This window comes from Ochotona curzoniae, unplaced genomic scaffold, assembly GCF_017591425.1.
Source record: "Ochotona curzoniae isolate NIBS_2020 unplaced genomic scaffold, NIBS_Ocur_1.0 contig_1071, whole genome shotgun sequence".
Lineage (NCBI taxonomy): Eukaryota > Metazoa > Chordata > Mammalia > Lagomorpha > Ochotonidae > Ochotona > Ochotona curzoniae.
The window spans coordinates 23018853-23045181 of record NW_024464939.1 but is presented as its reverse complement, the minus strand read 5'-3'; the positions used below and the strand labels follow the sequence as shown (position 1 = coordinate 23045181).

General features: G+C 43.5%; 1 protein-coding gene across 2 annotated transcripts in view; it reads left to right on the top strand.

The window, feature by feature from the left end:
• The first annotated feature begins 7897 nt into the window (after positions 1-7897).
• The window catches only part of DNAJC5B (DnaJ heat shock protein family (Hsp40) member C5 beta), a 62086-nt gene continuing 43654 nt past the window's right edge, over positions 7898-26329 (top strand). For both annotated transcript variants that reach the window (XM_040994859.1, XM_040994868.1), the window contains exon 1: positions 7898-8016. The gene's annotated coding sequence lies outside the window, so the exon portion shown is untranslated. The remainder of the gene's footprint in view (positions 8017-26329) is intronic.

Genomic DNA, 26329 nt, shown 5'->3' with positions numbered 1-26329 from the left:
GCATATCTTGGAAATAATGAATAAAACAGATGTCACAGACAAAAATTAACTTCTGCACTTACGTGTCTGTGCCAAAATGGTATAATAAATAATAATATTTATTTCTCCCCAATATGAACTCAATATTTAATTTCATACTAATCAATATTTGATATAACCAAATATCAACATTACCAAATAATTTAAACTTATACACGGAGTTTGTTTTAATGGGGATCAATCTATGTTCAACCACTATAAACAAACTTTAACAGGTTTTACTTGTTTCTCCAATGGACTTTTTTTTTTTTACAAAGCCATTTCTTTTTCACTTTTTCCTGGCATTAACCAGGGACAATCTTGCCACAATTCTACTTTGCAAAACTACAAGGAAGGAACATTCAATCCAATGTTCCTATGAAGCATAATTACCCACTTTTCTTCCTTTACAACATGTACTCCAGAGACGGGATGACAAGCCAAGAGGCACATAATACACTGCCTGTCATCAGCAGCAAGTACATGCTTTTGAAATTATTTCACAATAATGTTTATGCAAAATATCCTGTATTTGCTCTTTTGACTCTTTTATGAACGTGATAGCACACAGTCAATATATAAGTAGAAATGCATGAGGTCAGTGAACTCAGCTGGGGCAAGCCTAAGTGCTACCAACAACATGCACAGAGTTCTCCTCTGCCTGTGAGTCTCCACATGGTCACACTGGCAGGCCCAGGGGCCCGAGGAAAGGACCATGGAGAGACGTGCTCGTCCATCTGACCCCAAGGAAGCAGCAGTCATCCTGCAAGACTCCTCCCCAAGGACACCAATACGATCCCATCCTTGGAGTCTGTACGCTGTGTGGCTTGCCTCCCTAGCAGGAATCAGTGGGAATAGGAACTCACACCAGCTTAGTCTTGAGAACATCCTCTCTCCTTCAGTCTGTATTTGGGGGTCTCATTTCTTCTTTGTAGCACCCCTACAAAGCATACATCACGTTTTCTGCTTCATAGATGAAGAAACTGGGCCAAGATTTGAAGTCAGGATTTAACTCCAAAAGTGGTGGCATATAGAGGAGAAGAGACAGTGAGGAAGATCTGATCTGATCTGATCTGATCCGAAACCAGGAGCCTGAAGCCTCCTCTGGGTCTTCCACACAGTTGCAGGGTCCTAAATCTTTAGGCTGTCCTCGACTGCTTTCCCAGGCCAGAAGCAGGGAGCTTAATGGGAAGTAGAGTAGTCAGGATACAAATTGGTGCCCATATAGGACTCTGGCACATGCAAGGTGAGGACTTTAGCCATTAGGCTACAGCACCAGGCCCTGGCTGCTCCACTTCTGATTCAGGTTTCTGCTGACATGCTTGGGAAGGCAGCAGTTGATGGTCCTGATGACTCCTGCCATCCACATGAGCGACCTGGGTGGAATTCCTGGCTCTTAGCCTCAGCCTGGCCCAGACCTGATTGTTGTAACTGTCTGAGAAAAGAAGCAGAGAATGGAAAGCACTTTTTCTCTCTTGTTCTGCCTTTCAAATAAATAAATAAAAACAAATCTTTAGACATAAAAAAAACAACAAAAATCTAATGGTTGTCATTTGAATATTTGATATTTGATATTTGATATTTGATACTTGTCTCCTCGCTCAGCTGGGGAGTTCCTTCTGGCAGATACCATTTGTAACCATCTCCCCAGTGCTTTGAATCTCATCACAGGGTCTTTCATAGGAAGAAATTAATTAGTATCACATTTCCTGTATTCCAAGGAGCAGCCCCTTTCTCCACACTAAGTTTCCCTAAGATCAGAACATATGTGCAATTTATATCTTGTTTTGCATGGGGGTCTTTTCTTTTCCCACAACACTGTCTTGCAGCTCCCCAAGTGTCTCCTAACTGATTGAATCTGAAATCAATACATGGGCAAGAGTGGTGCCTGGTAAGGGCTGCTTTCTTTCTTCACAGATTGTGTTGCATAGTTGCAGTTTTCACAGAGATCAAATCCTGTGCCTTCACACGACAGCAAAGCAGAATGGTGCAAAGGGCCTGAGTTCCCTCCAGGCTTTTTATAAAGTGATCATCTAGTTCTGAGTGACTTGTCACTTGCTCAAAGAACCCGTCTCTCTCTTTTTAAAAAGACTTATTTATTTTTACAGGAAAGGCAGATTTACAGAGAAGGAGAAACACTCAGAGAGATCACCCGTCCACCGGGTCGCTCTCCAAATGGTCACTACAGCTGGAGCTGAGCCAATCCAAAGCCAGGAGCCAGGAGCTTCTTCCAGGTCTCCTATGCGGGTGCAGAGTTCCTTTGTTTGAGGCCATCCTCTACTGCTTTCCTAGGCCATGAGCATGAAGTTGGATGGAAAGTGGAGTAGCCAGGACACAAACAAGTGCCCATATGGGATGCCATTTCTAACAGGTGGAAGATTAGCCTACTATGCCACCATATCAGCTCCAAGAACCCACCTCTTAATACTATCTTAACAGGGATTAACAGCGAACATGTAAGTGAGAAATAATTGGACCAGAGTGCTGACCATTTCTGTTGGAGTGATCTGAGCAATGTCATAACTTTTTGGGGTTAAAACAAGAAAAGAGAGAGAGAGAGAACGCGCGAGAGAGACAGATTTCGGCATGAATTTCAGAATCAGAATGTATTCTGAGAAGGAGTCTTAGTGGCAAAGTTGGACCAGTATCAGTTCCTAATTTTGGAGATGCAGATCTTCACAGTGTGTCTTAGGTTTGAGTTCAAATATTTTCCAGGGGCAGGTGTTTGGAATAGTGGTTAAGATACCATCTGGGATGCCCATATCCTACACTGAAATACCTGGTTTAAGAGTTCTGGCTCCACATCGATTTTTGCTTTCTTCTAATGTGTATCTGGTAATTGCTGCAATAGTTGGGTCTCTGTCACTCAACATGGGACCGACATTGTTCTGGGCTCCTGGCCTTCAGCCTGGCTCAACCCTGACTGTTGAGGACATTTGGAAATGAAATCAATCTCTTTTACTCTCTTTCTGCCTTTCAAACAAATAAAATGGTAATTAAAGTATTGTCAAAGGAGCAGGGAGTCATGACCAAACAGAATCACATAAAGGTATTACAAAACCAAGTATAATTTTTAAAATAAGTTCTTTACTACTAGTGTTCCTGGTCCTGTGTGAAACTTTCTGATCCTCAGAGAAGAGTCAGGTAGTATGGCTGCCATTAATATGGCTATCACAGAAATCACCCTGTAGGTGCTAAACCAAGTTGTCTCCTGCATTTTACTTATGACACACACAAAAAAATGTTTCTAAGGACACGGGTGCTGTATTTCTTGGACCCATGATCACTTATTATTTTAACCTTTGAAAGTCAATAATTTCAATTTTTTATTGGCCCAGAATTGTTTTATTGCAGCTTGGCTGACATTTTCTTTTAGTAATGTCATTAGCACTGCTTAAAAATGAATTCAGTTGAGGCGTATAATACCACCTTTGTTTTGAAAATATATTAAGACTGTGAGCACATGAGGTGGGTCACATGAGACCAAACAGTGTCTTTGTGATTCTACAGTCTTGCTTATACTTCAATTAAACAGAAGTAGTTTCTCCCGGGAAAAAAATGGGGCCTGAATTAAGACGTACCTTCTCTGAATTGTGTTGAACTCTCACGCCATCCTTTAAATGGAGATTCCAGCGTCAGAGTCACTAAGACGTCATTAAAATTTGTTGCACAATGTTCATATCCTTTACCTATTTTGCGGGTTTAGCCCTGGCAACGGTTGCTATGCTGACGTAGGTGTTTAATGGGTCATTGAAGTCAAACTCGTGAGAGTATCTAAAATGTCAGACATCAATGGTATTGATTCATTCAGATTTTCACATTTTGAAAGGTACAAAGAAAACTGAAATAGTTCTGTTTAATTTTGTAAGATCCAGATTAGACAGATACCCAGCATTTTATGGAAAAAGTAAAGTCATTTGTAGGGTTCCCTGTTAATGTGCCTGGAAAAGCAGCAAAGCATGGTCCAAGTAATTGAGCCCCTGTCACCCATGTGAGAGATCTGGATGGAGTTCCAGGTTCCTGGCTTCAGCCTGGCTCAGCCCTGGCCACTGCAGCCATATGGGGAGATCTTACTTTCTCTATATAACTGCCTTTGAGCTAAATCAATGAATCCATTAAAAAAAGGGGGGGAGGTTAAAATGAAGATTCATTTATTTTAAAGGAAAGAGAGAGGGAGATACAGAGGTCAATCTTTCATCGCTGATTCACTCCCTAAATGGCCACAATGGCCAGAACTGGGCCAGTTCAAAAACAGAAACCAAGAGCTTCTTCCAGGGCTCCCACGTGGGTGCAGGGGCCCAAGGTCCTGGGCCATCTTCCGCTGCTTTCCAGACACTTCAGCAGGGAGCTAGATGAGAAGTGGAGCAGCCAGTATTCACACCTATAGGGGATGTCACTATATGGGATGCCACTATTGTAGGTGGTGGATTTTACTTGCTGTGTCACAACTCTTCCTCCCCCTTCTTTAATATTTAAACATGAATATTTTTAAAAAATTAGAACAAAATTTCTTGATACTTAAGTTCTTTCCTGGTAAACACTAAGGGCTCCAAATTGTATTTCTTGCACATTTTGAAGTGTCTGTAGATTCTATCTAGTTTTGAGCCAGGCGTAGTAGTTGTCAAATCAACAGCCTAAGAACTTGTTAAGAAAGTCAGGCTGTGGGCCTCTTCCAGAACCAGACACTTAAGGGATGGGGCTGACAATCTGTGCTTACCACATCTCCTACCTCTACCCTCGTCACTCTTAGGCTCTGCCCTGAAGTTTGGACACCTTTGGTAGTCCAAACTTAAAGGCTCATGTAGAGGCCTGGCATGATAACCTAGTGGATGAAGTCCTCCACTTGAACGTGCCAGGATCCCATAAGGACACTGGTTCTAATCTTGGTGGTCCTGCTTCCCATCCAGTCCCTGCTTGTGGCCTCAAGCAGTTGAGGATGGCCCAAAGCCATGGGACCCTGCACCCACGTGGGAGACCAAGAAGAGCTCCTGGCTCCTGACTTCAGATTGGCTCAGCTCCAACTGCTGTGGTCACTTGGGGAGTGAATCATCAGACCGAGGATTTTCTTTTCTGTCTCTCCTCCTCTCTATGTATCTGACTTCGCAATAAAAACAAATAAAACTTTTTTAAATAAAAGGCTTATATCCTAAAACCTAGGGAGCTGAGTAGGTATTTGCCAACACATACACACAATCTTCAAAAAAGTTTGTGGAAAACCTGAATTACAAAAATGAAAAAAAAACACAATTATGCATGTGTTTTGTTAAAAATAAATCTATAAATAGATTTATCTTTTACTTCCACAAACTTTTTGAAGTACCTGTGTGTGTTCCTTAGTATCCATGGAAGTTGGTTCCTAGACCTTCCCTAGACAACGAAGTCCACAGTTGCTCAAGTTCCTTACATAATGATGTGTATAGCATCCACCTGTAACCGATATAGACCCACAGACACTGAATCAAGAGGATGTGTGACACCTAATAGAGTGTCAATCCTTTGTCAATAGTTGTTACACAGTAGTGTGCAAGGAATAGTGACAAGAAAAAACATAGGCAAAGAGGATTTAAATTTATTACTGAGGCTTGTTTGACAGAGTTTCAGTGACATTTGAGTGTTAACAAAATTAATGTTTTTCTGTTATAAGCAAGGCAACCTTTAAAGTAAATTTTGCAGATTCCTGACTGAGTGCTCAAGAAAAGCTTAAATGTGGCTGTGATTCTTTGTTACTGAAGCTGATACAGATCGATCCTGGAAAAACAGATTTGTAACATGTAAAAGTGAAGTTTGTGCTGGAAATAAAGGTTATCATTGATGGTTCGATGTAATCTGTCCTGTTATCTATCAGAATCATTAATAATATCACTTTGTTTTTATCAAATTAATTACTCAAGGTAATTAACAATGAATCTCTTATGTATTGAGAAAGTATCTTATAATACCGTTATTTCCATAAACTATGTGAATTAAAGAAAAATGTTGTCAACTTTGGCTGAGCCTATTATTTTCATGTGGTCAGTATGATCTATTTTATCAGTTTTCAGTCACTGAGCTTCTAATTTGTTGTGTGTTGTAAACAAAGGTTTAAAGAGCCTCTGATGGGGCCAGCGAATAGCAGGTTAAGCCACCACTTACATCGCTGGAATTCCACATCAGAGTGCCAGTTCAAGCTTTAGCTGCTCTGTCTCCCACCCAGCTTCCTGCTAAGGCACCTGAGGAGACACTGGATAATGGTCCAAGTACTTAACTACCTGCCACCTGTGTGCAAGACCTGAGTTCCTGGATCCTGGCTTCAACATGGCCTAGCCCTGGCTGTTGTGGGCATTTGGGAAATGAACCAGCAGATGAAAGATCTGACTGTCCCTCTCTGTCACCCTGCCTTTCAAATACATACATACATACATACATACATACATACATACATACATTACGTGAATCCTTATAAATAATCTTTTGTAGCTAAATATTATTCCTGTCCATAACAGTTCCCTTAGGATAATTCACAGATGTGGAATTGTTAAGTAGAAGAGTAATAATCGTATTATTTCAGAGTTTGACATTAGTGTTCATTAATCATTGCTTTAAATTTTTATGAAGACATTTAGGAGGTAAGTAAAGCAGTATTTATGACCCATGAGCATAATTTCTTCATTACTTTAAGGACTGCTTCGCACAGCTGCCTTCAAGTGTGCTCTGTGACCAAATAACCATTCTTTCCACCCTGGAGAAGTCCTATGGCAGGGAAAGTGCTGACTCGGAAGATCTAGTGTGGAGTGTTAACCTTTCCACTTCATTAGCTTTTGGATCTTCTGCAAGTTGCAACTTCTCTAAACTATAATTTTCTCATCTATAAAATTGCACTAAAAATAATGCCCCGTTTGCCTCATCAAGATGTGAAGATGAAATGAAAGGCTATTTGTGAAAGCAACTTGTAAATGCCAAAGCAGGATATAAATGTTCTTCGTTGGTATTGGCTCTTCCCCTCCTGAGAGCTTCTGAAAGCTCCTATCTCTGAGCCCACAGAGACAGGTTGCCTCTTGCAACATGGACCGTTTTTTCAATAGCATAGGAATAAGGTCTAGAAAAGTGAAGGCTGCAAAAGAAAAAAGAGCTTCATTCTAGTGAGAAACTCCTTTTCTGGAGAGTCCTTTCTGCTCCCTTCTCTGCCAACACTACAGCATAACAGGGTGCTGAAGTCAAGATGAATTCCAGGCTCTTTGAGTCTTGCAGCTTATCATCAAATCTCAGGGAAAACGGTGGTTATTCAAAAGGCACAGCACTTGTTCATCTAGAATCGGTATGATGGCTCAGGGTTCTTGAGACTGGATTAGCACCAGAACCAGCCTTTCCCAGCACCTATTGGTTCTCAGAAAAATTAATATCATCATGGAGACTGCCATCCTACCTGCCCCCTCCAGGAATGCATGTAATCCAGATGATCTCTTGTGAATGGATTTAGGTACATGTCAACTGATGAACTGCCTACCTACCAGAAAACCTTGATATTGACAAGATGCAGACAGAATAGTATGCAAATGTAGTGTGGTAAGAAGTGAGGGCTGACATTAAGGGTCCTGGGCTCTGGAGGCAGCTCTGTTCCCACACCTTGGGGAACCTTGGCATCCTCATCTGTAAAATAAGGGAGCTGGATGAGGACCCCTGTCCCTCGGGGATCCCCAGGGTCTCTCCCTATAGGAAGGCCTCATAATTCCATGGGTTGCATTATGACCTGCCCTGGTACTCACTCTTGCTTGTGATCACTATTAAGACTTCAGTGGCAGCGTAAGTGACAACAGAGTGTGCTCCCTCCAGGGTGGGGGTGGGGGAGCCTCAGCTGGACACTGGGGGAGGCAAAAGCATTCTGTGACATCACAATGACCAGCCCAGGCTTGATTTGACTCCTCAGCAAGACCAGTGCCAGGAAGGTCAGTCATAGACAGGAGTGGTGGAGCACTTCCCGAAGGAGCTCGGCGGGATCAGCCAGCCATGATGAAGGCTCAGGTAGGTGACACTCACCAGGCTCAGAACAGAGCTTGCTGGTGTCTACAGGCAAAGAAGAACAGGCCCACAGGTGAGGAGGAACAGATACGTCAGAGTAAAGGGCTGAAATGGGGCAGAAGAGATGCCAAGGGTGGTTCCAGCGGAGACAGAGCTTGGGCACGTGCGCCCGAAGCTTTTCAACAAGCTGGACCATGAGATGATTTCCGGGGCTCTTAATCCCCTGTCCATCTCTTCTCAACCACTGGGAAAATGCAGAAGGTGCAGGGCCCTCCAAGGCTGAATGCAAAACTGCTGCAGCCTTTCCACAAGTGGTGCCTGAAGATACTCTTCTCCCTGGATGTTTTTCTTTCTAACAGTTCCTCCCCCAGCCTGACAAGGGAAGAGTAAACGAAACAAAACTAAGCCATCTGCAAAGCATATTTTAGCAGAAGATAGTACAGCAAACACAAGCAAAAGTAACAAAAAGAGGAGAGGTAAAACCATATTCTGGGTTAGCAATGGAAACGGTCTCTAAAGTCCAGTTGGGAAACTTCAAGGCTTACAAGGCAAAAGGCCACTCTCTGAAGAGCGAGGGAAGGGCCTTAGGGTTGCGGAGTGAAGCCAGAGAGCTCAGCTGGAGCCAGCTGCAGCTCCTCCCCGGCGGAGTTCCGCGCCAGAGAAGCCCTAGCCGGGGATGTGGACAGTCTGTTTTCTTTACCTTGCCTTGGGGTTTTGGCTTCTAAAGTATTTGTTTCTTCCTGGAGTCCTGGGGCCCTGAGAGGCTCCGGGTGATGGCAAATAGCTGTTATGTTTAGCAGCAGGGCGGAGAACAGGGTGCGTGCCAGGCCCTGACTCATCCCTGCTTGGAGTCCCTTGGGTCTGAGCACATGGTGACCCCAAAGTTCAGAGCACAGAACGGTTAAGGCAGCCACGAGGAGTCTGGCCTGCACCGTCACATGGCTCAGGGCTCTGCTCCCAAAGTGGACGCAGCAGTGTGAGGTTCTGACAGGTAGACCACTTACTCACAGGGAGCCCCCCTGGCCAAGGAGCAGCCAAGGGAGGGAACGCAGCTTGAATGCCGTTTGGCCTTCATCAAACAACATTTTTTCATTGTATCAGTGAGACCAAGACGTACCAGTAAGACTGAGATGTTCACACTCTGTGAAAGTAGTAGTAACCCAAAGTATGTAAGCATTAAAGATCCAGATGAAAACAAAATGTACTTGCACGTTAACTTTATAGCACATGTTGAACTTCCACCTAGAAAAGTCACTATCATTTTCACTATTAGACTATGATCCAACCTCTTAAGACTTTGAGAATTACCATCTCATTGGCCATTTTCAGACTTCATTCATTTTATAGTCATTGAAAAGCAAGTTTAGGCTTAACCTAAAATAATATCAACCAAACCCAGAATGTAGGAAGTCATTTCTACTTGCATTTATTGACTATAATGTCCTCTGACAGCTGTGTTAGTCATACGTCCCAGAATTTTAGAGTTGGAGGAGAATAAAGAGGTCATTCACCCTAACAACTGCATTTCCAGAAGCCAGCATAAAGAGATTAGGTATCTTGGCTGAGGGTGTCCAGCCAGTGCTGGGCTTAAAACTTGAGTCCTCTGGCACTCAGCCTGGTGACTGATCCCAACACGCTCCGCCCCTGACTCACGTTAAATGAATGCATTTGCTAATATTTGAACTAGCTCTGTTAATTGCCGGGTTAGAATATTCTAAAAGAAGTCTCATCACCTTGTTGTGATTATTGGTTGATTCAGGCAGCTCTCTGTGGACCACACTGTTTACCACAGCTCCCCTCTTCTTCTGTAGTTCTAAACAAAACAAGCTTTGGTCCATACAGACCCAGGTGCCCAAGCTTCATATAAAATAGTGAAGTGGTGTGAGAGCAAGTCTGTGGAAGTTCACACACTGCTATATCTTGAGGCTTCATTAAAAATCCACTAAAATCACTGCACAGTTTACATGCTCTTTGCTGTACAATAAACAAACATACATACAATCTTCCTGTGGGGTTGCCTTTTCCAGTTTAGGTTGAGCAAACATCTGAAACATTGGGCTATTACTTAGTACCCATAAATACTAAGTAGCTACCTCATCACTTGATACAACTCTAATAGGAGCCTTTTCTAATTTATCCCAGAAATTGATACTTTCTTTAGAACTATTTTGAACATTTAAGAGCTTGTTTATACTCATCCAAGTTTTTTTTTTTTTTTAAGATTTATCATTTTACTTAAAGGTCAGAGTTAACGAGAGACAGAGAGAGAGAGAGACTGAGAGATGTTCCATCTGCTGGTTTACTCCTTCAAATGTTGAAATGGGCTTTACTGAAGTAGGGAGCCAGAGGTTTCTTCCAAGTTTCCCATGTGGGTGCAATGGGTCATCATCTTCTGCTTTCCTAGGCCATTAGCAGGGAGTTTGGATCAGAAACGGAGCAACTGGGACACAAAACAGCACATATTTGAGATGTCAGTACCTCAGATGGAGGATTAGCTTGAACTGTCACTTCACTGGCCCCTAGGACTTGTTTGACATAGAGCCATATATGTTTTGCATCACCCATGAACTTGCAGTTTTGAGCCTATGAATTTCCTGGACACAAGTATGCACTTTTTCTAATCTAATCAATTGTAAATGTATTAAGATTGGCCCAAAGGTCCAAATTTTAAGAGAAAATTAAATGAAGAGAAAAATTGAAATACATGTAGTTCTAATTTTCCAGTTACAGCTCTTCCATTAGCCATAGAAAGGTCTGATGAAAATAATCTAGGTCATTAGACTATTATCAGTCAACTTGAGAGTATTTCCTGAAAAAAATCTGTATGTTTTCTGGTTTTCCAGGCAGGTTATATTTTTTTAATAAAACAGAATTATAAAAATAAGTTCCGACAAAATGGAACATTCTATCATGGCATAATGTTTAAACAGGGCTGTGGTCACATCTTTCAGCTTCCATATTAATTTAAAAAGTTATGTAATTGAGTGATTTTGTACATACTACAGCACAAAACAGCAGGAGAAGGCCAACTATGGAAAGGGAAGAAATAAAAAGAGCTTTAGTTCTAGATTCTTCATTGTGATTTTGAAGTCTTTATCTAGTAAACTGAAACACACAGGTTATGTCAAGCCAGCTTCTGAAATGTTTGCTCTCAAATTATCGGAGGGGCTGAGGCATGACAAGTCTTATTTAGGAGGCTTGGAAGAAAAAAATAAATAAATAAGAGAAAGTACAAGAAAGTTTTCTCTCCAGAAATCCTGAAATGCCAGCATATCTCTTGCTGCCACCACCTGACTTGCCTTGGCCTCTGGCCACCTCAGGACCTCTGATATGCAGGACACACCCCTTCCCCCAGCCCCACCCACATGCCCACTCTCCTAAGAATTGTGCAACAGGGCCTTTGTAATTCGAGCCTGTGAAGTCTGCAGAGGAATGTGACCCAGGGCCGCCAAGGAGAGAACTGCTGTTTTCCCCTGTGTGCCTCTCTTGTGGGAACCTGGGAGGGGAAAGGTCTGCTCTAACACAGATGAAAGAAGTCACTGGTGACAGAACTGCGTAGCAAGAGCAGCGGTGCCTGCCCTTGTCTGTCACCTCTAGGAGCCAGCTTCATGTTGCCCCTAGGTGGACCTCACTTGTGTTTCAGCCTCTCCTAGATCCCACTGTGACCTCTGGAATGAGATTCACTGCCCCATCCTCTGGACTTGGCTTGGTGTGTGTGTGTGTGTGTGTGTGTGTGTGTGTGTGTGTGTGTGTATGGGGGGTTAGGTGCGGATGGCACAGCGGTAGCTGGTGGCTGCAGGACAACCATGAATCCTGAAGTCAAATCAAATGGTATCCATCAACTCACAACACAGAACCAGATTCATGATCCCCTTTGCAGACACCCTCTCCATCAGGACAAGTGCCCTATCTGGCCACTCTGCCCTGGCTGTGGTTGCACTTCTTCTGCCTGAGAGATAAGGTCAGGAGTTGAGTCCTTCTTCTATGTTCTCCAAATATCAGCATGGCTGGGCAAAAGGAACTCTACCTAATTCAATAATTACACAACAGATCCGCGTATGAAAGCCTCACGTGGCACCATGAATATGTACAATTGCTATGTGCCAATTAAAGTTAAAAAAGATGAAATACAGGTGAAATATGTATCTCCAATCTAGCAATCGAATGCTTTATACTTATTACTGAGTGTAATGAGCAATGGAAGACCACTGTAGTGTTTTATTTCACCCAATATTATTATGAGCTGTAGAAGTCATCCCAGAAAAATGATCTCCTTAATCAGTTGGGAAGATCACTCATCTGTGATTGGACAACAGCAAAATGAAATGTTTGACATAAATTGAGCTCATTAGAAGTTAAGGGTTTAGCTAGGAAGATAACCTGTACACCTGCAAAGAGTTCAAAGCAAAGAAGGAATTCTGTAACTGTGAGAAGAATGTGCACCTTGCAGCCTTCACAGAGCCCCAGGGGCTGGAGCCAGAAGGCTGCCAAGTTGCTTGGAGTGTTTGGGTTGCTCACAGCAGAGGCTCTGGCTGTGGGGGGAATTTTGAAGGAAGGGAAACTGAGTATGACTGACTGACTTACACGAGCTGGGGAGAATAACAATCTTTGAGAAAAAAAAAATTGGCCCTGATGCAACACGTCTCCTCCCACTCACCAACTTTATGTCCATTCTGTGCTTTCACAACTCATTCTTTGTATACAAAGCAAACAATTCATGTCACTTCAGTGGAACATGGGGAACAGGAGTCATGGAAACACACAGGAACCAGGAAAGATGAGCTGGACTCTGGCAGGTGGCGGCTGTCACCAGGGCTATGTCTGGATTTAACTCTGCACTCTGGCTTCCTGCACTCAAACCCTGAGGTCAGCATATGCCACATCTAATTCATTTGCTTCCCCTAAATCTGCTGTTGCTTAGCGATTCCCATCTCAGCCAGTAAGCTCTCCACATTCCCAGTCTATCTCTTTCCACCTGCAGTCAGTCACCAGGCTGAGGGACTGTGTCTCTACATCTCCTGCTAATCCACCTCTTACTATTCCGTAAGATCATTCATCTCCCCAACCTCACTGCTCTGCAGTGATTACAGACTTCTGCTGCCAAGTTTAAAAGCCACTTTTGCTTTTGGCTTTTGGGACCCTTTATCTACTCTGGTTTCATGCAGCTATGCCTCTTTCCTCGGCAACCCATTCATCTGCCCTCCCCATTCGTTCTGCCCTGAATGGATCCATCTACTTTCCATCAACCAGCTTGCTCAGTATGTTCTTGCTTCCATGATCTTACCTATCACCTATGCAAGTTCTTAGCTTTTCGGATGGTGAAATGTCTCATCTGGCCTCCTCCAGGGGTCACTAGTTTGTTCCATTTGCCTTCCATCTCCATTATTAATGATGTCTTCATCACATACTTATGAGTTAAAACACACTATGTTGAAGGAATAAGTTTGGTGGGATTAGAATAAAGGATAAAGGTTTAAACATTGAGTCTGGGTAGACAGAAGGAATTGGTAAGAAATGGCACTGGAGAAGGAGGCAGATGCCATATCTAGGTGGTTTCTTATAATACTGGATATGTAGCATAAGATCAGTGGGAAGGTTTGACAGTTTTAACTATAGAGAAGTCATAGGATAATATTTGCATTTTAGAAGAAACACAGTGCATGGACAACAGATGGAAATGGAGAAAGACTGAAGACAGGACTCTCAGGAGATTTGCAGGGTAAATCAAAGAAATGATGAACTTGGGCTTGGAATGTACACTGTGGGAAGACAGGAGGGACATGGCTTTGTGATATTCTCAAAGGGGGAGCTCTCCCTGTGAAACCAAGGGGATTTAGTGAGTCCATCCTCTTCCTCCCTGGAATCAGCTATGATCACAGCATCAGTTTTACTTGCTAGGTCTGTGTTCCTTGAGCAAGAGGACAATCAATTTTTTTCTCTGGATTTGTGAGATGCACTTTCCAAACTCCTACACTTCTGGAGCCATACTAAAAGATGTTACAAATTTTAAAAAGATCATAACCCCATTGCCAATCAGTTATGGTGATGCTAATTATTTCAAGTCAGAAGTAAACTCTGTAAATGGCAGGGTATTTTCTTCCCACTCTGAGATGGAACATCCAACGAGGTTCATCAGAGTCCATTGGTCCTCCGCTACTTTGCATTTTAGAAGCTATTTCCTGTTGACATGGGGCCTGGATCCTTACTCATTAGTCACAATCTCCAGGACACCTAGATATTCAATAATCCTTGGTGGATAAGTAACTGTGCCTGTCAGTTTTGGTCTTAATAGTCTGCCTCCTTTGCATTTAGTGTATATTGATTTACTTATTTTTATTGTAAAGTCAGATAAAAGAGAGGAGGAGAGACAGAGGGGAAGAACTTCCATCTGTTGGTTCACTCCCCAAGTGGCCGCAATGACCTGAGCTGTGTCTATCTGAAGCTAGGAACCAGGAGATTCTGCTGGGTCTCCCATGCAGGTACAAGGTCCCAAAGCTTTGGTCCACCCTCGACTGCTTTTCCAGGCCTCAAGCAGGGAAATGGATGGGAAGTGGGGCTACCTGGATTAGGACTGATGCCCACATGGTATCCTGGCACGTGCAAGGCAAGTACTTTAACAGTTAGCACTGGGCATTCCTTTAGTGTATATTGTAATGGACTTTCTTCCTCCCTAACTTGGGTTTCTGTTGAAAATCCTTGTTATGAGATGAGTCTTCATTGGCGAGTTCTCAGAGGCTTTGTGATGATCCTTGCTGGGTGGCTCTTTGTTATCCAAAGCCATCACCAGAAAGCACCATCCCAGGCCAATCCATTTGCTACACCTTGCCTTCTCGTTCAAAATCAAGAATCAACAAGTGCTGCCAGGAGCACTATGTGCTTCACTCTAGAAACGTAAAGGAACAAAACTCTTGATTTCTTTGGAATGTGTCTTCTTGTGAATTGTTTTAAGACATCCTCAAGTTGCAGGAAGTAGCTCATCTGTAGACTGATCCATCAAGACCGTATTGCTCTGTCCTTGAACTGCTATTACTGCTCCTCCAGTCTCTACTAAGTGGATGCCCTGTTTCTAGTGTGGGAGGTCTCCTACTTTCTTTCTAACTTGCCCTGTTGTGGCAACATTTTTGTTGACCAACTTCTTGGGGTTGCTTGCAGTCCTGTTCCTTTGTGCCTGAAACTTCCTCTTCATGGCCTCCCCGTGGGTCTACGCTTGTTAGAACCCTTTGCCACCCCCACAAGCTGAAAAAAGGCAACTGTTGAGTAACTTCTTCACCCTCTTCAGCAAAGAGCTTTGCATTCCAATGATTTCATCATAGCTAAGGAATGGCAAAATCATAGCACAAATAATGTAACTCTTCACTTTCAGAGAGCTAAACAAATAGAAGGTAATCTCCAATATAAGAATACTTTTCCTAGAGTTGAAGGTGATAAAATCACCACAACTGATACACGCTTTCACATGCCTTGCTATAAATGTTGGCTTTAGAAGATCAAATATATCTGAATGACACCACAGGAGTAACAAGTAACATCATTTCAATCAACTTTATGTGTAGCTCTTCAGAGAATCGAACCAATAAGGATATGTTTCTATAACCAGGAAATAATGATGGAAATTGACAAGTCCCAGGGGTCTACAGTCAGCAAGTCTGAGACCCAGGAATGGCTTTCAGTTCTAGTTGAAAACAACCCAAGGCTACAAGCCAGGAAGAAATTCCCTCTTGGGGAAGAGTGTGTCTCTGGGTTCTCTGCAGGCCTTAAAGAGACTGGATGAGAGCCATTCAGAAGGGCAACCTACTTAGATTGCTGACTCAGATGTTAAACACAAAAGAAACAGCCTCACAGATACACCCAAGTGATGTTGGACCAATGATCTGGGCACTCTGCAGCCAGGCTAGTTTACATCAACATGAACCATTACGCCTATGGCATCAACAGGATTAGGAATGATCTCATTTAATCACCACACAGACCCCTCTGGGGAAAGCAGTCAGTTCCAGGTACTCAACTGCTCTTTCTTCAACAACTGTTTGTATACTGTAGACGTGAGGAAACTGAAGTTCAGCGAGTTGAAGGACTTTATCTAAGGAGTACAGCTAGTGAATGTACCAGCCAAGATTCCAACTTAGGTATGAATGCCTCAGCTGTGTTCCTGTAACCAGTACGGTCACAGCCTTCTACACTGGGTTCCCCACAAATCCTGTCTACTCCTCCCCATTCCACTTCCCCTAGGATGGGAGCAAGTTGAAGGCCTCCGTGTTTTTGAAACACTCGGGCAGGGAAGGCTAATCCTTGTCTTCCCATATCTGAACAGGTGGACTTGAGTGCTCCCTGAAGGCCCTGGATAAACCCTTCTTCCCCTGGCTCTTAAGGCACTGCACACATCAGCAGTGGCTGGGCCCACTTAGGGAAATCTGCATCCCTGTGCTTTGCATGATGCTATGGTTTAATGATGGCAGCAACCTTGTGTGCTGCTTACCATTGTACTCTCCCCCGGGGAAGGGGGATGATAACAGGGTCTCCATGGGCTGGCCCTGTTTAGGGACTGTCCTTAACACCACCAAGGTGTCCTAGGTGGCCTTAAATGTCACTGTAGGCCAGTCCAATTTGGTTTCTCCCCTCCTCAACATGCCTTAAAACCAGCTGGAAGTGTGCAGGTGGCAATACTTTCACAGGCGTGTGCAGTCTGCCAATTCACCCATGGACAGGTCTGACCTGCTCCCTTATTTGACTTCTTGATGCCTGCCTGACATGTTGCTCCCCCTCGATTTCCATTTCCACAAGCACTTGACACAAGGCGTACCCAGTGGCCAACTTTCCTAGGGAACCTCTAAATAACTTTTGTAAAGGGGACTCTTCTGTTCCCTTCTTCAGCAGTCTCTTGTTCCCATCAGTTAGGACTACATGGTCCTTGCAGTGCTGCCAAGTTTTAGTCTCAACCACAGCTGGCTTCTCCTTTTATAGAGAAGCAATCTGAGAATCAGAAGGGCATGCACCTTACCCGAAGCCACACAGAAGCCAAGTTGTCTGCCTCCAGTCCAGGGCTCTGATGTAGCCCCTAGGCATTCATTCACTTGGAATAAGGGTACTTGCAGTACAGATGGATTACAGGGCAGGACATGCCAAAGAGAAAGAATTTGTCAGAGAGCATGAGAGCTGGTCCAGACGACAAGTAAGATTAACACCCGTTCAGCACACATACCCATTCAGTTCCAGGTGCAGCACACACAAAGGTAGATGCCAGGGAAAAACTGGAATAGGGAAGTGCTTTCTTCAGAGAGAACAGATTCCTTCTGGTCTGTATGCTGTTTGGAATGGCCCAGGGAAGAGTTGAGATTCCTGTCTTTCTGCAATTGCAATGAGTCACTCACTTGGGGGCCTGTGCCCAGTAAAAGTGGCTTTGGTTTGCATCACATGGTCTCAGAAAGTCAGCTCATCTGTAAGTCTGCAGGACCAGGTCCACCCCCAGGGCTTCCTGTCTGTGACACCTTGCAGGCTGCCAGGCACTTAGGTTCTACAAGGTGACAATCCTGGATCAGGCCCTCATCCTACACCTCTTCATCCAGTATCTGGTACCATTTTCAGAGCTGTGAACCAGATTACAGCCCTGGAGCGTGAACTGCCTCACTGCAGCCAAGGATTCAAAATACTCTGCCAGGCAAAGACACAAGGAAACACAATTACTGCTGGTGACAACCTTCAAAAGAAAAGGAAACAAACCAATGCTGGCTTTCAAAATCGTTCTCCTTTTTTTTTTTTCCCAAGCACACAAAACAACTGTTTGTTGTTCGTTGCATGTCATGGCCTTCACTGAAAAGGCAGACCCCCATCCTCCAGATCTGGGAGAGACAGCATTTCCGTGCTTTGAAGCCATCTGGTTTGTGTTGCGTTCTTCCAGGAATCCCATGCCGCTGTCAGATCCTCCCTCAAGTTGGAGCAAGAAGCAAGTGGGAGTTTTCAACAGGTGCCACCAGAGAGGTTGGCTTTAATTTTCTCCTGCTGATCCTGCTTTGTCTCCCATGGCCTTCTTTCCCATTTATCCAGTATTTTCTGTACCAACCTCTGGGTCTTCTTGTGGGACTTCCAACTAGGTAGATGATATTTCTACATGCACATCTGTGGTCTCCTCCTCCAGGCAGTTGTCTGGGGTTATAATCTCAGATTTTAGCATGGATCTGAGCAACTGAACTGGGCATGAACAGGGAGTCATTTCAGACTAGCACGTGTGTCTGCATTTAAATAAATCATCCAACAGGAGGCCCAGGAAGATCTGGCTGAGACCCGTCATTTGGGGGAACTTTCCATGTGTCCCAAGAGGAAGGGAATGGTTTTGTCTCGGCATTCCCTGGCAGCACTGTTTCCTGTTGGCAGGCATTTGCTTCCTGATTTTTTGTTGTTGTTGTTGTCCTTTGCTACCCGAATTTCTCAGGAGTCTTCTGCCTTGACCCAGCTGACCAGGGGATGGAGCTGAGATTCCAGAGTTTCAACAGTTGCTCCACAGTTTCTCATTGAAGAAAACGCTTCAGTACAGAATTAGAAAATTTCCTTTATTCTTTTTGAAAAAATTTTAAAAATGCTTCAACTTTAGTTAACTCATTGTCATTGCATGCCATTTGTAGGGTACAGCATGATTTTCGATGCATGTCCAGTGTATTGTGCAATGATCAAAAGCTAGAATTTTGAAATATGATTAGTTTAAATCCCCCAACTGAGTAGCTCTTTGACCCCATGGCAAAAGCCCAGTTTCAGAAGAACGCAGCAGTAGGGCGGTGCCACGGTCTGCCGTCAGTCAGCCCCACCCTACTGTTTCTGGTGAGTTTTTCTCTGCAGTTCTGCTATTCTCAGGTGGCTGAGGGAGAAAAGCAGGGCGGGTCGAGGGTAAGAATCAGGGTGATTTGAGGTGAATAGTATTTTCAAGTTTTAAACAAGTCCTGCTTAGGGTTTCTCTCATTTTGAACAGCAGAGGGCGACACACTCATATTGAATAGCGGGATACGTGGCTTTAGGACTGAAATCCTGGGAAGCAGTGAATTAAAACACAAATGTTGAGAGCCTTGGGAAAGCACCCGGTTATTCACTGCTGAGGTGGTCCCATGCTGGTCAGTTTTGAGAGCTCTATACTGTTCCACGGAGGAACTGGCTTGCTCAGGAAGCCGCTTGTTCCTTCTAGGGCCAGTCTTTGGAAGCAGATTCTTTGAAGTTGTTCCACTTAGGGTCTGGAGGACAGGCCTGATCCTAAGACAAGACAGGCATCTCCAAGGAGTAGATGACTGGGAGGTGTGAGAGACTGTGGAGATCCTGCTGCTGTTGCCATGACAATGGTAGGATTGCAGGCACAGGGCCCTGTGGACCATGTGTGGGTCTGGTCTTAGAACAGCTCCTGCTGGAGCCTTCTGCTAGTTTCTCATGGATTGGGTGGGCATTCATGGCTTTTGGAGCCAGACAGAAAGCTTCACAATGTGTCCAGAAGATTCTGGAAGGCATAGGAGCAGAGTCTTTGAAGAGGCATGGGTGGCCTGGCAGCGTGATGAGGCTGAGGGAAGGGGCGTCAGGGCTGCGAGGTGGGAGTGGGTGTAGACAGCACCAACATCAGAGCCCATCTGATGCTGCATGTCCAGATCCTAGGATGGAGGTACACAACTGCAGACTAAGCTGTGCTGCATTTCACTGCCCGTTCATGTGAGAGAGAAAGAGAGAGCTCGCCATCTGCTGGTTCATTCCTCAAAGGGCTACAATGCTGTAGCCGGGCCAGGAGCTTCTTCCGGATCACTTCACGTGGGTGCAAGAGCCAAAAAGACTCGGGTCATCCTCCTCTGCTATTCCCAAACACTTTAGTAGGAAGCTGGATCAGAAGTGGCACATCTGGGACACCACCCAGAGTCCATAGAGGACACCCAGCACCATAGGTGTGGTGTTAGGCACTATGCCACAGTTACATGGCCTCAAATAGTAGACATGACTGATGGAGCACTCGGGCAATAGCCAGTGTAAAACGAATGCATTGATCAATTTCAGGAGCAGAACTTTAGGATTTCCCTTATTTCCAAATGCGTGCCTGTTAGCTGGGTTGGTGAGTCTTCAAAAAGTTTGTGGAAAGTGTATTACATTATAAAAAAATTACGAATTTTTTTTTAAAAATTGCACCAACGTAATCTTTTCAGTTCCATTTTTGAAGAACTTTTTAAAGTATCTTCATTTATCTTCAAGTCAATCCTGTTACCACCATTAAACAAGTAAGACTGAACACAATTTTAGTTTCTTCTTATGCCTGTTTTTTAATTTATTATTTTATGATACAGTCCCATAGGCTCTGAGGTTTTCCTTTCTTCCTTCCCTCCCCCTGATGATTTAACCTATGTCATTACAGTAGCATAGTTCTTCACAAACAGCCACAAGTCCATCATTCTGACTTTGTAGGTATCTTACACTTGGCTGTGTCACTACACTCAAATGGAAATTTGCAGAAACCTCCTTGTTTGTTTTGGGAACTCCATTAAAAAGGACTTTGCCCTCAGCAGTAAGACCCTGTCTTGTTTTTGTCTTCTGGTCTTTGTACGTGACTAACACAAGAGACACCTAGGGCTACTGTGAACTGGGAACAGCTACTGGTCAAAGCACAGATCAAGGGTTCATTTACAGACATTTTGACAAATAAATACATCTGTTGAGCCTGAAGCCTCTTTGGTTTATTACAGTAACTGCTTATTATAAGTGAGTGATGTGATGTTTGGATTTCACACATGTGAAATATAGATTGTGTTTCCTAGCAGGGAATAAGTCTCTGTCAATATTTTTTCAGTAACATAGTTCTCAGATTTACAGCTTTACTTAACCAAATAAATACTGTCCTCGACACTAGAACTGCAAGTTGGACCTCATTAGTGAACATGCTTACTGATAGTTACCTGTTTAAAAGTCATTACTGCAATTATTTTCCTGCTTGTTAACAGATATGTCATCTGACGCAGTTGCAGATTGTCTCATAAAGGAACACAGTGGGTCACAGCCCATAGAATCGTGAGCCAAAGCAAAGCTCTGGGATGCTTTAGAGTTTCCATATGGAACCAGCCAGCCAGCTTGAGTCTACCCCTAGTGACTGGTGACGGTGGGCATTTTTATTTCTCATCTTCAATCTTAAATTCCTCTCTTACAAAAGAAGGAGCTAAAACACCCCCCCCCGTTTTTTTTTAAATTTCATTTTGTGACACAGTTTCATAGGCTCTGGGATTCCCCTAACCCCTGCTCAACGCCCCCCCCCCCCATGGTGGATTCCTCCACCTTGTTTTGCACTATTACAGTTCATGTCCAGTCATGATTCCTTCATTGCAAGCATGTACCATGCATAGAGTCCAGCATCTTATTGTCCAGATAAATTCAACAGTTTCTTGGAGAGACCATCTCTGGTCTGAAAGCAGAGCTGGCAGGATATCACCCCGTCCAATGAAAAGCCACAACATAACATCAACAACAACTTACAATGTTATGGAAAAACACCCCCTTTTAAAAACTTTTTAAAAGTACCCACTTTGTACTTTTTAGGATTTAGTCTAGCTAAAGTGTCTATTATCTTCACCATTACCATCATTAACTGCATCACCATCACCACCACCATTGCCATCACTATCTTCTATCATCACCACCACTAGAGTTATCTCCTGTCATCAGCACCTCACCACCACCATAGCCATCACTACCTTCCACCACCACCACCACAGCCATCACTTCCTTCCATCACCACCACCACCACAGCCATCACTACCTTCTATCACCATCACCATAGTCAGCACTAACTTTCATCACTGCCATCACCACCGCCACCACAGCCATCACTTCCTTCCATCACCACCACCACCACAGCCATCACTAGCTTCCACCACCACCACCACTACTGCCACCATAACCATCACTACCTTCCACCACCATCACCATAGCCAGCATTAACTTCCATCACTACCACCACCGTAGCCATCACTTCCTTCCATCACCACCACCACTACCACCACCATAGCCAGCACTAACTTCCACCACCACCACCATAGCCATCACTTCCTTCCATCACCACCACAGCCATCACTTCCTTCCATCACCACCACCACTACCACCACCATAGCCAGCACTACCTTCCATCACTACCACCACTACCACCACAGCCATCACTTCCATCACCACTACCACTGACATCCCCAACAACTCCACTACCACGACTAATATCAGCATCTCTTAACCTCTGATGATACCTGGTACAGTGCTTTACACTGTGTGACAATACAGGAACACTTCTATTTGTAGTGTAACCTATTACAGATTCTCAATGAAATCCACCAGATCCACATTCCAAATTCCTACAAGATCAGTATTTCCAGTAAACTCTGTCCCAGTGTCAGGGGACAAATAGAGTGGCTTCTGAACAACTGCCCAAACCACAATCCTAGAAAATATTTTATGTGTGCTAGTTCCTAAACAATTCTCAATACATTGGACTAGATATCTTGTGAACATATGGGAGATAACAAGTGCTTATGTTCAATATGGTTTTATAGAGGGGATACTGGCTTGGTAAATGACGTGCTGAAAGTCTGAGAATCAGGAATGTTGTTTTTGGATACTCCTTGAGTTAAACTATGCAAAACCAATTCTATTTTGTGTTTAATCACATGGATGCCATTATCTTCTGGAGATATTTTCTTAGGAAATGCAAGTAATGGAAAATTCCTCCAGAGAGCTGCCTGATCAGCAGGTGTTTTCCACATTACTGAAACTGAAGAGCTCTCTGCTGTCAGCCCTCTTGGCCTCTTCAGAACCACTCAGAGAGCCACAATAAATGCCCAAGTCAGCCCCATGCTGCAAGATTCTGCTGTGTGGTAATCTGGGGCAGGCCCCTGGCATCAGAAAATTTTAAAAATCTTTCCAAGTGTTTCTAGAGGGTTTCAGTTTAACTTAGGCTTCTTTTTTTTTTTTTTAAGATTTATTTTTGTTATTTTTTGATTGGAAAGGCAGATATACAGAGAGGAGAGACAGAGATTCACTCCCCAAGTGAGCGCAACGGGCCGATGCTATGCCGATCCGAAGCCAGGAGCCTCTTCTGGGTCTCCCACGTGGGTGCAGGGTCCCAAAGCTTTGGGCCATCCTCGACTGCTTTCCCAGGCCACAGGCAGGGAGCTGGAAGGGAAGCGGGGCTGCCGGGATTAGAACCGGCGCCCATATGGGATCCCGGGCGTGCAAGGCGAGGACCTTTAACCACTTGCGCCACCGCGCCGGGCCCAACTTAGGCTTCTTTATCCCTATGCTTTCCATATATATTTGTAGATGTCAGCATATTAAGATTTCATCCTTTATTGTATTTTCTTTTTAGAAAGGACATTTTTAACTTTGGAAAATTATGACACATAATTGGAATTGATCTTCTGAAACACATAAACACGTTTTAGCCAAGAATTTCCAAGATACCACTGAGGTGTTCACATATGATATTTTCATTTAACATAAATAGACTAATCATCTAAATTTTTCCATTCTACATTCATGGAACATATTATTTTTAAGGAACTTCTAAAATGATTTTTGTGGAGGGTAGAAAGAGCCTCACCCACTGGTTGAAATGCCCAAGATGGCCAAATTTGGGCCAATGCGCAAGCTGGGAGCCTGGAATTCACTCTATGTGAACAGGAACTCAGTCCCCCATGAGTGACAGGAACTCGTCCCTTTGAGCCATCACTGCTGCTTCTCAAGACCTGCAACAGCAAGTCTCCAGAATCAGGAACAATTCTGTATGAGACACAGGGGCCCTGACTGTGAACTTAACCAGCCAGTCAAATGCTAGTGAACATTCAAAACAGTGCATCTTGATTTAATGATGTCTCTCTTTGAAAGTGATGACGTGAATTCCATATATAATAATAATGAGATAGTGTACAGAGGTGATAAAAAGCAATAGCAATGATGACAGTTACAATGTTTTTATCACGTTGAGTGGCCTTTGGATTAAGATTCATGACTGGTATCAGATGTCCTTGCATATTGCATGTTCAAAATGAGCAGTGTTTGAACTTGCTCTGAGATGTTCACATGGAAGACTGTGAGGGTGCCTGTAAAAGTTCATGGAAAATATGGGCCCGATGGTGTGGCCTAGCAGCTAAAGTCCTCACCTTGAACGCACTGGGATCTCATATGGCCGCCGGTTCTAATCCCAGCAGTTCCACTTTCCATCCAGCTCTCTGTTTGTGGCCTGGGAAAGCAGTCGAGGACGGCCCAAAGCCTTGGGACCCTGCACCCATGTGGGAGACCTGGAGGAAGTTCCTGGATCCTGGTTTTGGACCGGCATAACATCAGCGGTTGCGGCTCACTTGGGGAGTAAATCATCAGACGGAAGATCTTCCTCTCTGTCTCTCCTCCTCTCTGTATATCTGACTTTCCAATAAATAAATTAATCTTTAAAAAAAAAGTTCATGGAAAATATGTTTATTTTGGTGCAAACGTTTTGGAAATCCATGCATACACATACATATTCTAATGCTTGCATATCTAATTGTTTTGGTTGTTGAATTTCAAATAATTTATCTGGTGCCTGCTGCAGACTCTATGCTAACATATTAGCCATTTCTTAAAATAAACAAGACCCTAATAATTGAGAGAGGTTTAATTGGTTCCTACAGGATTTTATAAATTGTACATACACGGAAAATCAGCATGTATCATACACCTTCCACCAACACAGTTCTCTTTGCTATTTCTACTTCCTGGAAAGGGCTTTTTGGTGCAGTCTTGGAAGATCTAAGTTCTCTTGAAAAAATGAATGATTCGCTTGGTAACATCTTTACAATATACTTAGTGATCTTTACAACAAAAAATTATTTATATGCTCAGCAAGAATTATTTACTTTTGCAAACATCATTTGAAATTCACCCCTTAGAGAAACCTTCACCTGGTTAAGTGGTACAGAGTGCCATTGGTCTCTGAGTGTAACTTTTGATGTTCTACCAGAAGTCATGTGCGTGCAGGTACAATATGACATCTGTCTTTGTATGGTTTTGAACGCAGTAACTAGCTATCACACACTGGCAAATCCATGCATTATAAAGGTTTTGTAACCTGGGGACTCAAGGTCAAGGGTCTGCAGCTGGAGAGAGGAAGGTGTGGAGCTGCAAGGCCGCGCAGAGCATGACGTGGGCAAGGGCCCAGGTAAGCAGCAGAGCCAAACTGCCCCTTCAACTAGATGTACAAATGTGATGAATTCAAAGTCTGTTTATTCTGGCGCAAAAACAATTTTGAAAGCCATGCATAGTTTTTCCTAATACACATTTTCCATGTATTATGAATGATATTTTTGGCACTAAAATGAACTTGATGATTTCATTTTTCCATAAACTGAAGCGCTCTGTCTGCTCCTGCAAGCTCCTTTTAGCCCTTTGTGCATCTCTGCTGAGTGGTCAGGGAAGCTTTCTGTTATCTTCCTTTGCTCACTGATTCAACGATCTTCAAGCCTTGTAATTCTCACTGTGCTTAACTGAGTGGCCACTGGCTGACTCTTGGATGTCTTTCTTGGAAGACTGTAGCTTTGCAACCCACAAACCCTGGGCCCGTATGGACCTTTACTGACCTTTACTTAATCCAGTGGCTGGATCCAATCTATGATCAAGTGGTGAAAGCACAGATGACTAAGAAGCTCTGCTTTTCTTTCTGAAAAGCACAATTTCATCCCAGAGCTTTGATTTCAGTGAATGGTTTCTGTAATTCCCCCTCCCCCAGAAAGTGGCAGATTAAGGAGAGAATGTTTGTACAAAATAATGGACTTAAAATATTTATTAAACTTAATCGAAACAAATTAATTTTTAAAAAGTAAGCTCACCATATTAGCACAGCAGTTATTTCATTTCCCGGAAGAAAACTTTCCTGAAGCTGACATGATGCTGGATCTTGGATATTTTGTTCTAAGTCTTAGTGGGTTCCCCCCCACTTTCAGAATTTCTTTCCATTTTGATAGGCCATTTTCTAAACTCTGGTTGGACATCAAAATCTATGAGAAACAGGTTTTTATTTCTGTGTATGTAAAAAAAACAATGCCCTCTAGAGGCGAAGTGCTTTAAAATATTCACACAATTAATTACCCACGGTTTTACTCTCACACTGAGTAAGCAACACACAAACTCCACCTTCAGCCTGGAGAGACATACCCTCACCGTGCCAAACCCCATTGCATGTGGCTGATTTACAACTTTCACCATTTTCCAGGGATATTGATTGATTGATTTGAGACAGAGAGAAGGCTTCCACCCACAGGTTCACTACCCAAATACCTGCAAGGGACTGCTATCGAAGTTG